The following is a 13,643-nucleotide window of genomic DNA, read 5'->3' as shown; positions in this document are numbered from 1 at the left end:
TGTTGACAAAACATGACAAATACTACATACAAACTTTTCATATAGCAAATTAATTATATACTTCATGCTGTTTTCTATTGAGGTTTGAGATTGTAATTTAATTTTATTAAGAATGTTGTCCAATAGTAGAATATTTTTGAATAAGAAGATAAATTAAAAAAAGCTTCCAAGGTTTTTTTTTTGTTTTTTTTTACAGAATTTTAAATAATAAATGTAACATAAAAGCAAAGGGGAAAATAACATACATAAAAAATAACTATTCAATGCTCACTTCATGCGTCTCTGCATTGTTTGTCTGCTCCAAATAGTTTTTGTGAAGGTATAAAGTTAAAACCCCCTCTGTCATGCAACACTGCTGAGCTATTCGGATGGGCAAAGCTCCTACTAGTGTTGAAGTTTACCCACTCCCTCCCACACATGGGTGGAGCCACACACAGCCACACTGCATTCAAACAACAGCAGCAGCCTGCAGGGAGAAGAACCCTTTAATTCAAGAAAGTGGAGTGGTGGAAGTAAGGTGAGGGGTTCTATGATCTGCCCCTGAGGGAAAAAGAAACAAGTGTAGAAGCAGGACTTTTTAGGAAAACTCCCATCTCCATGAAGAGGATGCAGGACTCTGGGCAATCCCTTCACAGCTCTGGGCTTTACCTTGACGACTTTCATCTCTCTCATTGGTTCTTACCATTTGTCATTAAGGACTGTGCCATCACCTGATTATGGATGTCTGTACGATGTATATATGTACAGGATCAACTATTTCACCATAATTGCACACCATTAGGTTCTCTTAAATAGAGGAGATTTGGATGAATAGAAGACAGAATCTAGGGGCAGTTGCCCATAGCAACCAATCAGCTTCTCTCTTCTGTTTGTTCAGTCAAGCTTTAAAAATGAATGAGAGAAGCTGGTTGGTTACTATGGACAATTGCTCCAGATTCTGTCTGCTCCAGTTTTGATAAATCCCCCCCAGAATGCAAAATAGTTCATGGCTCCTGGAGGCCCAAACCTAGATCTACATGTAAATGACAATTTCACTTTATTTCCACAGCATAGTGAGTGGGCTGCTGGTATTTTTCTCTGTGGGTTACACTGTAAGTTTTAGGTTGTTCTTTAAGAGCACTTTAATCTTATCCCATCATTGTAACAATGAAGTCTTTATTATGGTGCTTTTTTAAAAATAAAATATAATACCTTTATATAGGTACATTTATCTTGATTATTTTATTACTAAAAACATGAAAACTTGATACACAGTATTTATAATGGTCTGGCCCTCTAGCAACTTCAGCATGAAATTATAGCTAATTTGTCTACAAACGTCAGGTGGTCATAATAATCTGGCCACTCAGTGTATAGCAACACCTAAACATGAATTCTGGCTCACGCACAAAATATCTGTGTATACAGGATTTAAGTTGGGATCATCTCAGTTGTGTTACTAGAACATTGAACTAAATGTGCTGAAAACATTGAAAAGTTCAACTTTTTTTTTCTATTTTCTGAAATGTCATTTAAATTGTTCATTGAAGGCCTTTAAGATATTATTTATTGTTCAAAAAGGAGAAAAGAAAATCTCATGTACAAGTCATCCAGGGAGCTAAGGCCTGTATAGGTCTGTAAAAGGATAAAAAGCATAGCACTTGTTGAAGTATGACTTATGCTGAATTTGGAACAATCAATGGATATAGAAATGACTGATGTTCAGATGCTGTATTGATTTTAAAAGTAGACTTGAGTGCAGAGTTCTGAATTGACTTTTAAAGCTCTTGGTAAATGCAGTGTCTACATTTCATCTATAGCCAGTTTCCTGTATGAGGGGGTGCTAAATGTATTATTTTTCAAAGCAATAATAAATTGCTCAAATATAGTTGCTGCCACTGATTTCTTACTGGGTAAATAGGTTGACTGATCCTTTCTCTCAGCAATCAATTGACCATTTTAAAATAAACCAATTCTAATAACTTCCTTAAGCAATTATTTATAAGTGTGTGTGTGTGTGTGTGTGTGTGTGTGTGTGTGTGCTTTTCTTTTAATTTCAGTAGTGCTCAATACAAAAAAACAGCAATAGTTTTTGATTGAATTAATTAAAATATTTATTGTTCAGATACATAACAGATCTTTCCAGTGGTCTCTAATAGAGTTTTCACAGGCTTAGTGGTAATTATATTATTAATATACAGTCAGACTAATGAAATAAACAGCTTAAGGGCCAAACGTGATGTGCAGTAACCTAAAGCAACCAAATAAATTGTGTTTTGCTATTGGGTCATTTTGTATTATTTTATTGGGTCTATTTATTATTTTGCACAGAAGGCCATCCCTGCCATCCACCTGTATGTGGAAAGCCATGAGGCAGCAGGAGGTATAAGTGGGATATGAGGAGTGTTGGGTGGCTGGCAGTAAAGAGTAGTTGTAATTTTTTTGGGAAGGCTTCAACGGAGATGTTTCACCCTTCTATGCCATCATCCAAGGGGGAGCACTGAGTGCTCCACTCTGAGACAATGTTGCAAGGAACCTCTTTCCCATATTTCCTGATCATGGCTGGATCCACTGCATTGTAGGCATAGTTTCCTAATAGGACTAGGCTAGCCATAAGATGGCCTTGGTTTCACACTTGTTGCTGAAACAGGCAAAACTGCCATCTGTGTGTGGCACATCACTGCACACTTCTGCGTAATAATGGTGTGTTTCAGCACCCCCTAGTTCAACTCCCTATGTTCTAAAGTTGCCATGACATTTAGTAAATCCCCTTTATTAAAAAAAATAAGCCCTACCAGGCTTAAAGTAAGAGGCAAAGGTATTAATTTGTCAGTTTTTGTATATAAAATGGGAGGGGATAGGTATTAAAATTAAAAATCGCAATAGTTACTTAAAAAAACAATTAATATCAAAATCAATGTTTAACCCTTTAGGAAACATGCTGTCTAAGGCAAAAATCCACTTTGATTCATTCCTTGAAGCTTTTCTTTTTAGGTTTGAGCCTCTGCAATGTTTATGTACTTTATCGATCCCTATAATTTTAAGACCTCTGGGGTCACAATTATGAAAGAGCCTAACATGTCTGGAGAGACTATGTTTATTACAACTATTCTTTATTTCATTAATATGTTCCTCAATTCTCTTTTTTAACAATCTGCTGGTCCATCTGACATACTGCTGTCCGCACAGACACTCCAAAAGGTAAGTAACAAACATACTTACTTACAGGAGATATTTTTTTCATTTTAAACATTTTATTATTACTATTTGATCGAAAATGTTCTACTTTTTACTTTTGACCCTGTAGTCCTGTAACCAATGCAACGTCTACCAGGGTAAAATCTAACTCCTTCAAAAAATTTAACTATGCGTTTAGGAGGTTCTAAAACATTTTTTGCCAACTTATCTCTCAAGGTAGGGGCAAGCCTATATGTTATTCTAGGTTTATGCGGAAGTATAGGGCCCAAGAGGCTATCTTTTTTTTTAAATATTACAATGTTTCTTAAAAATACGCTCTTTCTCTTTACGTTTTGCCGAATAATCAGTGGTTAAAGATATGGGAAATGAGTCATTGTTTTTTTCTTTCTGTAAAAGTAATTGTCCCCTATTCAGCTTAGATACTTCCTCCTTTACTCTATACATTTGTAAATCATGTAAAATTTGGGATTGTGTCTTGTAATCTTCAGGTTTCATAGAATTATATTTAGTACGTGTAAATTGGCCCTGTGGTATTCCTCTAAGCCAATTAGGGAGTAGACAACTACCTATAAGTATATAACCATTTTTGTCTTTCTCCTTAAAATATGTTTTAGTGTAGATCTTATTCCCTTCCATAGAGATATCCAGGTCTAAAAAGTGAACATTTTTCTCATTAACATTCATTGTAAAAGATAGGCCATAGTCATTAATATCTAATCTAGTTTTAATCTAGTTTATTTTTTTATGCTACTAGACATATTGGCATAAAATGAATGGTGGACTAAATTAATAAGGCAAACAGTAATGTGAAAAGGTGAGATAACCCACAGAAACTATTAGGCAGTCTTTCACCCAAAAAAATTGTATAGCCAAGAAACATCTTATTGGATTTTATGGATTACTGTATTTAACAGAGGTGGCTTAAACCTTATATAAAAAATAGACCAGCGTAGATATAGACACACCAGGGTTGATTCATTAATGGACTTAAACACCTGAGCTGAAGGACATGCGTATAGCGCCATTATGGGTGAATCAATCCAACCTAAAAAAAACAAATTCATGCAGGACTTGTCGTAGATATCCCCAATGCACTCGGTCAAACGCCTTCTCTGCATCCAGAGCTAGAAGCAGAGAAGGCATTCCAGCATGCTCAGAATGGTGTATCATATTCAATACTCATCTAGTAGCATCTGGGGCCCCCCACCCCTAATAAATCCCGATTGATCAGGATGTATTAACATGGTATGCCTCACAGGTTTTTAGCATACATTTTCAAGTCAGTGTTAAGGAAAGAAATGGGGCAAAAGTATTGGGGTAAGGTTGGAGCCTTGCCAGGTTTAGGCAATGTAATTATCCTAGCTCTAAGCATTTCAGATGGGAAAGAGGCAGAGGTCAAGGCTGTTGATGAGACTTTGAGTAAATATGGGAATAGGGTAAAAGCAAAGTGTTTATAATATTCACCGGAAAACCCATCAGGGCCCGGCGCTTTGCTAGAAGGCAGGGAATGGATAGCACAGTGGAGTTCCTTCAAAGAAATTGGAGCATTGAGAGAGTGGAGTTTGCGAAATTGACAGATGGGGCAATGATAAAGAGCTCAAAAAGGAGGCTGTCAGTAGGTTGTGGAGTGGATGAATCCTCCTTAAGATTGTAAGGAGCTAAATAATAGGAACTAAAGGCGTCAGCTATATGCTGAGGGTGCCACATTTTCGCTCTACAATGGTGCTCATTTAATCTGGCAGCTAGTAATTTGTTTTGAGTCTCTAAGGAAGGAATCTGTGACAATAAGTGTGTAAGATATCCAGACCTTGGCCTGTGCACCTAGTTTCATTAAAACACCTCTGATATAGGCCTAATGTGCATTCCATAGGCAGAAAATATCATCAGCTGTGGAGTCATTCAAGGAAAATTCCTGAAAATTATCACTGATAAACTTTTTGTTTTGGGTGCAGCATAAGAGATACATTGTTACACCATATAAAAACATCAGAAGAAGAAATACAATCTGACACAATGAATGATACTGGGGCGTGGTCAGACCACGTAATATGAAATATGGTAGCAGCACATATTTTTGACAGGAGATATATATCAACTAGAAAAAGATCCATTCTTGAGTATGCTATGTGGGGAGTAGAGAAAAAAGTATAGTCATTCTCCGAGGAATGCAAGCAACACCAGGCGTCATACATTTTCTTTCTGGAACAGTTGTTGCAATGCAGAAGAGGGTCTCTTAAGGATATTAGTCGAGTCAAGAAAGGAATTGGGCACCAAGTTGAACTCCCCACAAACTATGGTATGATCATGACACATCTTGGATAAACGCTTAAGGACTTTATGAAGGGATCAAATATGGTGCGTATTGGGAGCATGTATGCAGGCTATAGTGTATGACACTGAATTGATGGAGCACACTAATATTATATAGCAGCTCGAGGGATCACAATAGTAGCCAATAGAGGTGAAAGTAACAGAGTTCTCAATCACAATCATGACTCCACAGGTTGTAGTAACAACAAAAAACAAAAAAAGGACCCCAGGGGGTCAAAATGCAGTAAGTTGTACTGCGCATAAAAGGGGTATCACAATGTGAGTCATGTGGATACATGAGGCCAAAGGGCATCAAATAACATGCTGAAGCAAAGCAAGTCACGAAAAAAGGAGTATTCATTTCACCGGCTAAGATCTGCATTTGCGAGAGGCCAAACACCAGTCAGAGTCGACTTTGCTCGGGGTTGTGGCCTTCATAGAAGTAGACTCAGTAGCTGGAAGGATATCCCAATCTTTAAGTAGAGATAGGCCTTGCTGCAGAGTAGATACAGTATAGCAGGGGTGCCCTTTAGGTAGATTGTGATCTACCAGTAGCTCACAAAGGTGATGCTGGTAGATCACAATTGTAAGTTGGCTCACTATCCCAAGAACCCTCCCATCTGCTGCGTCTGACACATGAAGGCAGAGGCTGACAGCATGAGAGCAGCGACTTTAGGATGGAGGACTGAGAAGTACGAGGTCTAGCTTCCCGGTGTTCTGTAATATTGCAGAGCAGCGACTTTAGAGAGAGCAAGGAGAGACAGCCAGGAGAGACAGCCAGGAGGATGAGCAAAGAGAGACAGCCAGGAGAGCGAGGAGAGACAGTTAGGAGAGCGAGAGAGAAGGAGCACGAGGGAGGTTTTTTTTCGTTGGTAGATCTCATGTAGCTCATCATTTGAAAAGTAGATCTTAACACAAAAATTGTGGGCACCCCTGCAGTATAGGATTCATCATCCTTGGTCAGGAGAAGCTTGGTAGGATAACCCTAACAATATGATATTTGTGTATTCCTAAGTGCCTTGGTGATAGGGAGAAAACGTTTCCTGAGAAGCATAGTATGTTGGCATAGGTCTGCAAAGAACTGTAGGTTTGCATAGCATGCAAACCTATGCAACCTATCCTTCACATGAAATAAATGGACATGCATCAAGACATCCCTTGGTGATTTTTCAGGTAGGTGAGCAGGTTTAGGGAGTCTATGTATGCAGACAATGATAAGGACTGCCTGTGAGAGATCTGGAAGTACGGAGCTAATGAGCCTTTGAACATACTGTTGCAGGTCTGACTGGGTAACCAATTTGGGTTTACCATGAATTTTTAGATTTTTTTCTGCGTGACCTGTTCTCGAGGTCAGCAGGTTTTGTCTTAATCCACTCCAAATCATCATCTCTGGCATTATGGGAGTCCACAAGATCATTAAAGATCCCATGCAAATTCCACCATCGTGTTTTCAATGTGGGAGACCCTGTCTCCAACCTGATGTTATTCAGTCTTAAATTGTGTGATCAGAGATTGCATATCACTATTCAAAGAGCTTCTCAGTGACATCAGCATGTCATTAAGAGTAGAATCAGAGATTGGTTGATGAGAGATAGGAAAATCATCAATAGGCTCTATGAGTTTCCTGGTGTCGTCAAGGGAAGAGTTAATAGTGCTCACCTCTCTTTGTGACACTGAAGAAGAAGGCAACCAAGGCCTGGATTTCCCTGGGCTATGGTCTGTAGGTGAACCTGGCTGGGGGAGGAAGCCAGGGAGCCCGGTCCCATTTGTACCAGAGGAGATGTGTCACAGGAGGAATCCTCGTCAGAGACAGCAGGTGGAAGACGCTGAGGGGAGCTGGCGCCATCTTGGCTGCACGAGCGGTCTGGTGCAGTGAAGAAATTAGTACGTTTGTGCAGGTGGCCGCCCTCTCTCTTCTTTTTAGTCATCCTCATGGTTCAGGAAAGGCTGACAGTGAGGTATCCAGGAAAAATGTTGACCTGCCGTATGATAAATGTCCCCTATGGCTCTGTTATCCGGAGCTCTACAGACCCACGTCCATGCTGCTTAAACACAGGGCACGTCTCCCATTAACATTTTTTTATGTATCATACCTAAATTTGTTTGAATTAACAGATATGTTGGTGCATTCATTCATCCATTTTTTTCATCCCAAAATAGGCTTACTGAGGTCGATATACTAAAGGAGTAGAAAATGCTTACTTTGTAAAGTGAATGTTCCCTTGGCTTAGTGAATAAGGTAAAGTTGTGTCTACTTTGAATACCCAATCACGTGCAAGGAAAATCCACAGGATTTTTGCCTACACATGGTTGGATGATCAATGTTTTAATAAAGCTTTAGCTTAATTACTAAGCTAAGTAAACATTCTGTACTCCTTTAGTAAGTCAACTGCTATGAGTCAGTTTTGGGATGAGAAAATGGATGGATGAACTCATTAACACATTTGCTCATTCAAACTTGGTTATGTATGGTACATAAAAAATGTTCATAAACTTCCAAATGTATTCACATACAGTTGCTTTTTTTAATCAAAATCTCCTGCTATAAAAAAAAATATTTTAGGACCAAATAAAATAACTTGTTATTTAAGTATATTGTTTCCATGCAAGGAAGAATACTAGCAAAGGTTAACAGTCCACTACATAACAAAGAAGAGTTGAAGCATAACTTTCTCAATTACAATAAAACACACAAAGCAACGAGAGAAAATGCTTATAGAATGTGCATGCTTATTATGTACAGAATACTGAACAATTTATGTTTTTGAATGCTCATTATATTAAATATAATTAAGTAAACATCTAGCTAATGCCTTTGATCTGCATGTTTCTTATGGAGATCTATATTTAATTAACTTGTGGTCATGATCATTACTTTATTATTGATCATACTCAAAGCTAGCCATATTGATCAATGATAACATTTAACCAGGTTTGTAAGAAACCTTTCATTTTTCAAATAAAATCTGTTCAGCAGTTTTGAAAACATTAAATATTGTAGCAAAAAGATTCAAGCATTATAGTTAAAAAAGTCTGTGTTTCAATAATACACTACCATTTTTCATACAAAACGTTTTTGCAGCTTGGAAATATTTTCATCTAACTTATGGGAAAGTCATTCACAGTAGGGAATATTAGAACCAATCTCTTTCAATCCCTGATATGTGAAAAATTCAAATTGGCCAAAGTAACAAATGTCAAAAGCTGGTTGTAGTGGTGTGTCAAGAAACCTATTCTTGTGTCAAGAGTGTCTAGAATTATACTTGCAATGTGTTACTTGGTGAAAAAAATGCAATGGGAGACGCCATCTTTAGAATAAGTGCACACATATGTATTTTTAAAAGTGAAATTACAATAGTGATGCAAATAATAGAAAGGAGGTGAACACAGCACATAACAAGACACAATGCTAAGAAAATTAATACAATTAGAAATTAGGGCAAATAACCAAGTACAAGCCAAGCTATATCCAAAACTGCAGTATATACAAGGGATATAACTAAAATACCAGAAAGCAACAGTTTAAATATGGCTGGGATAGCACCAGACTTGGAACCAACAAGATAGAGTACAGGATTACAGGCAAAGCATAAGGCCAGAGCAGCACAATGGAACAGAGTAAATGCTAAGGTACAGTATATAACTGTTTGAGAGGCATGACATTTAAAGTTTCCCAGCAGTAATGCATCGGTGACAATTAATTTCAGGGATGCATAGACTGCAGGGTAACATCTGCTGGTGGCATCTGGTGTCATATGCATTTGGCTGTTCTCAGTGCCACCAGCAGCTAAAACACAGAACAGGGTGCCACGCCACTAAGGGGCAGACTAGGACTGGGATTATATTGAGGTTTTTCAAGTTTTGGAAAGCTTGCCTTTAAGAAACTTGATGCCAACTCCAGGCTATTCAAAAAAGGTGTGAGCTGCTTGTATCCTGCACAAACTAACAACCCAACAGCGGGAGTAGACCATATCTTTCAAATTTGGGAGGGAACTCTTAAGGAGCTAAATATAACACCTGATCAACTGGCTTTGTTTCTCTCTAGTTGGTTTCAGCATTAAACTGGTACACTCTGAATTCTATTTCTAGTTGTAGTGCAGTCTAAGCTCATAGTTTGATATGAAAACTAAATACATTTTTTTCATCACATTCATATAGTAAATATTTACATATTCAGCTATGATGTTATAGGCAAATATAGACTGTACTTTTCTCTAAATAGCAATTTGTCTTAGACTTACAATTATGGTTATTGAATCTTGATTATTATTGAATATGATTGAATAGGATTATTGAATCTTTTTCTGTTATTGACCTAAATTCCAAAGATTGTACACTTCAATAATGATTTATATGTATGAGTTTAGGAAGACTTTCAGTTACTGTTTCAGGCCTGGGGCTGGAAGTGGTCAGTAGTTGGTTGGTGGGCAGTATCCAGCTTGCACTAAGTGTGCCTAAAAAAGTCCTTAGCATAAGATGGATTCAATAGTTTTCTCTCTTCCCTGCAGCAGTTTTAAAATGTTACTATTTATTTTCAAGATTCACATTTTCTAGAATACCTGCATGTAGTGAATTTTCTAAGTCATACTTGTCATACATCCTAATTTTTACTTTCTATATTCCAAGATTCAGTAATGATTTATTGTGGCGATTATACAAAGTTATCAATATGTTATGTTTTCAAACTAGCATATAGCAACCTAGAATTGTGTTCTAAAAAAAGTTAATCAGTGTTTTGTTTGGGTAGTATTTATAATCATTTGTAATATCTGAATGAGCCCAAATATGTTAAAATAAAATTTTATTGGGGGCATGACGTCCACAGAATGGGGGAAAGATGCACTTTCCTGAAGCTCCCGCTCAGCCCAACTTAATCTACGCTAATCCAGGAGAATATCTGCAGCACACTTAACTCCATGTAATCGGGTTGATTTACTAAAGGCAAATAGGTGATTCACTTTACAAGGGAATTTTCTCTTAGCTAAAATGTGGTGAAAATTCACTTTGCAAGGAATACCCAATCATGTGCAAGAAAAATTTAAAATAAACAGTATTTTTGCTTGCACATGATTGTATGATGGAAGTCAGCAGGGTCTCAACCCATTCACTAAGCTAAGAAAAAAATATTTGCAAGTGAACAGCCTATTTGCCTTTAGTAAACCAACCCCAATACCTCACAAATTGAGTACCTCTCCACATCCTCAGTGAACCCCAAGACCCCACAATCAAGCCATTGATTATTTTTTTGCTGACTGCCGGGAAGATGAACAGGCAGCACCTTAGATGGCGCAGGGGCATGAGTCATGAGGCGACACTCACCAGGCCGTCTCTGCCACTACTACGTCTCTATCCCTGTCTAGGGTGGTGAGTAACCCAGCTCCCCCTGACTCACATTAAAAACAAATAATTTTAGAAGAGAATTCAGATTATTTTCTACAATTATCTTGCACAAGAAGTGGTGGATAAACCAGCCGGAGGGCAAGCTATGCTAGAGTTGGTTTCTTCTAATAGACGGGATAAAAATATCTCTGCATGCACTGATTACATGCTAAAAGTAATAATATCACTTCATCCTAAAATGGAAAGTTTAAAGCATTATTAATGCTGAGTTTTTCAGTGTAAAGTTTTAGATGTAATTAAAGCCTGGGATTTTAATACCTAATTCGCTAAGATTTTTCATTAGTAGAAAATGGTACATTTGGATATAAAGAATTTCTTTACAGTTGTCAGAAGCTGGTCAAAAGCTAGTTATTAAATGGTCTGCAGTGCTTCTGTTATATTACAATAGGCCCCTAATATGACAAGCAATTTTAAAAGTCTGTACATATTTAAAGTGTATCTATTCTCAGTCCACTAGGTTACAAAAGAACACAGTAGTGACGAAAAGGTTTGAGGATGGAACCACAGCATCCAGCAGGGAACACAGTCATCTGACACTTTTAGAAGTGTTGAATGCTGAAGAATATTCAAAATAATTGTGTAACATTTGTGTAATTTGTGTGTAATTTGTGTAACATTAAGCTAAAAGGCAAAACTCAAGGTAACACTAAACTCAGGAGTCAAATCTTAAAAATGCATTCAGGTACCTTAACTGTTAACAAAAATGTCTGTGAAGGTTCTCATTCACCCAGGTCATGGTATATCTGTAAAAAAAATAAGTCAAGGCAACTGGACTTGCTTTATTTTTCTTGAAGACTTTTCACTGGTCATCCAACCAGTTTTCTCAAGCTGGTTGGATGACCAGTGAAAGGTCTTCATGAAAAATACAGCAAGTCCAGTTGCCTTGACTTATTTTTTTACAGATGTTAACAAAAATGTACCTTATTTGTGTATCACTCAGCTGTAGATCTTCAAATAATCTTTGAATTCATGCTGACGCTGTCCTTCCTTGTGGAGGGTGGCTACTTTTGTTCCCCATGGGCTCTGTGTATGTTGTAAAGTAGCCGCTGCTCCAAACGTGCTCCCATGATGGACTACAATCTCAATGCAAATTACCTAACTAAACATGAGATTGTAGTCCATCACAGGAGTGAGCTTGGAGTGATAGCTACTTTACAACACACATAGGGACCATGGGGAACAAAAGTAGCCACCCTCCAGAAGGAAGGACAGTGTCAGCATGACAGTTTAGTGTCACTTTAAAAAACACATGCAAAAGCAAAATCATGGATATAATAATGGTCATAAACTCACGTGAGGTAGGTGTAGTTTGTATAAATCAGGTGTATGGCCTTATCTTGAGTAGGGTATACAGTTCTAGGCAATGTGATGTAGGAGGGACACAGGATATTGGAACAGGTTAAAACGTAGGTAATTAATTGGTAAAATAGCAGAGAACATTATTTGTCTAGGAACTGTACAAAGAACAAGAATATATATCCTTTGCATATAGATAAATACTATTTTACTAACTATCAACATAGTAAATGTGTCATGGTATGAATGCCTAAAACATATGCTCTACTGCTTAAGGTTGTATGGGAAATCCAATAAAGAATTTTAAGGGCTTGATTCTTTTTCATCACTATTGGTATACACACTTTTAATTATTAAAGGAAAGAATTTAAATATTTTGAAATACGGTTTATTGATATTAGGGATGCACAGATATTTTTCGAGTACCAGTGCAGATACTTGGCATTTTCATGAGAACTACCAGGGTTGCAGCGGTTGCAGCTGGGACCTGGCTCTGGCACTCTACCACTGTCCTGAAATCATTAGTCTGTATTGTTTTAGAAAAACTATCACATGACAATAAACAAAAATGTATCAGTACTCGTACTTGTAAGTACTCGGCAAGTACCAGTACTCGTACTCGCAAAACTGGTATCTGTGCATCCCTTTATTTATATTTATAAAAACAAAATCATACATTAAAACAGAGATGTACAAATCCCAGGAGTCCCGTATGCTCCTTACAAATGACAGCCGCCTCCTAATTTTTGAATTTTTCTCTAGTCTAGTCTTGGAGCTCAAAAGTATCGGTACATGTACTCGTACTTGTACCGAGTACTGTACTTGGTATCTGTGCAACTCTAATTGATATGATGACACATTGTATTTTATGCATTGGGAACTGCATGTTTTAGAGATGTTAGCGTAGTAGCAAACTAGTAATTTGGATCGAAATCAAAATTAAGCCCCAAATGAGATAAAGGACTGCCAGCTGCAGCTGTATTCTAATACATCCTTATTATGGGGAAAAAAATGTTGACCCAATCTAACACAGCTGTAGGGAAAAATAAATGACAATGCAAAATGTTTTGAATTTTGTTTGTCGTCTGTTTTGTTAATAAATTTGCTTTTGTTATTTTTAGCTGTTTTTAAAAGCGTTATCATAACAAACATCAACCAGATCCATTTATCAAGATATAAAAATACATAACATTTAAGCAATTCTTTTCTTTCTAGAACCATCTTTAACGTTTGGCGCTGACACACCTGATGATCTTTGAAGCTGTAAGACACAAGAAAAGGTGAATTGACCTCAAATTCCATGGACAAATGTACCAATAGGATAGAATTTTTACACCAAAAACCAGTGTGACTATAGCAGCTAATCAGGAGACCTAAAATGTAGGTGGTATCAGCAGAAAGTATTGAATCATTCTAAAATCCTTTAGATACATTCCTCAGAGACCATAACATACAGGGGT

Source organism: Nanorana parkeri, unplaced genomic scaffold, assembly GCF_000935625.1.
Source record: "Nanorana parkeri isolate BGI_ZX_2015 unplaced genomic scaffold, ASM93562v1 scaffold26, whole genome shotgun sequence".
In the NCBI taxonomy this organism is placed as follows: domain Eukaryota; kingdom Metazoa; phylum Chordata; class Amphibia; order Anura; family Dicroglossidae; genus Nanorana; species Nanorana parkeri.
This window is presented reverse-complemented; position numbering follows the sequence as displayed.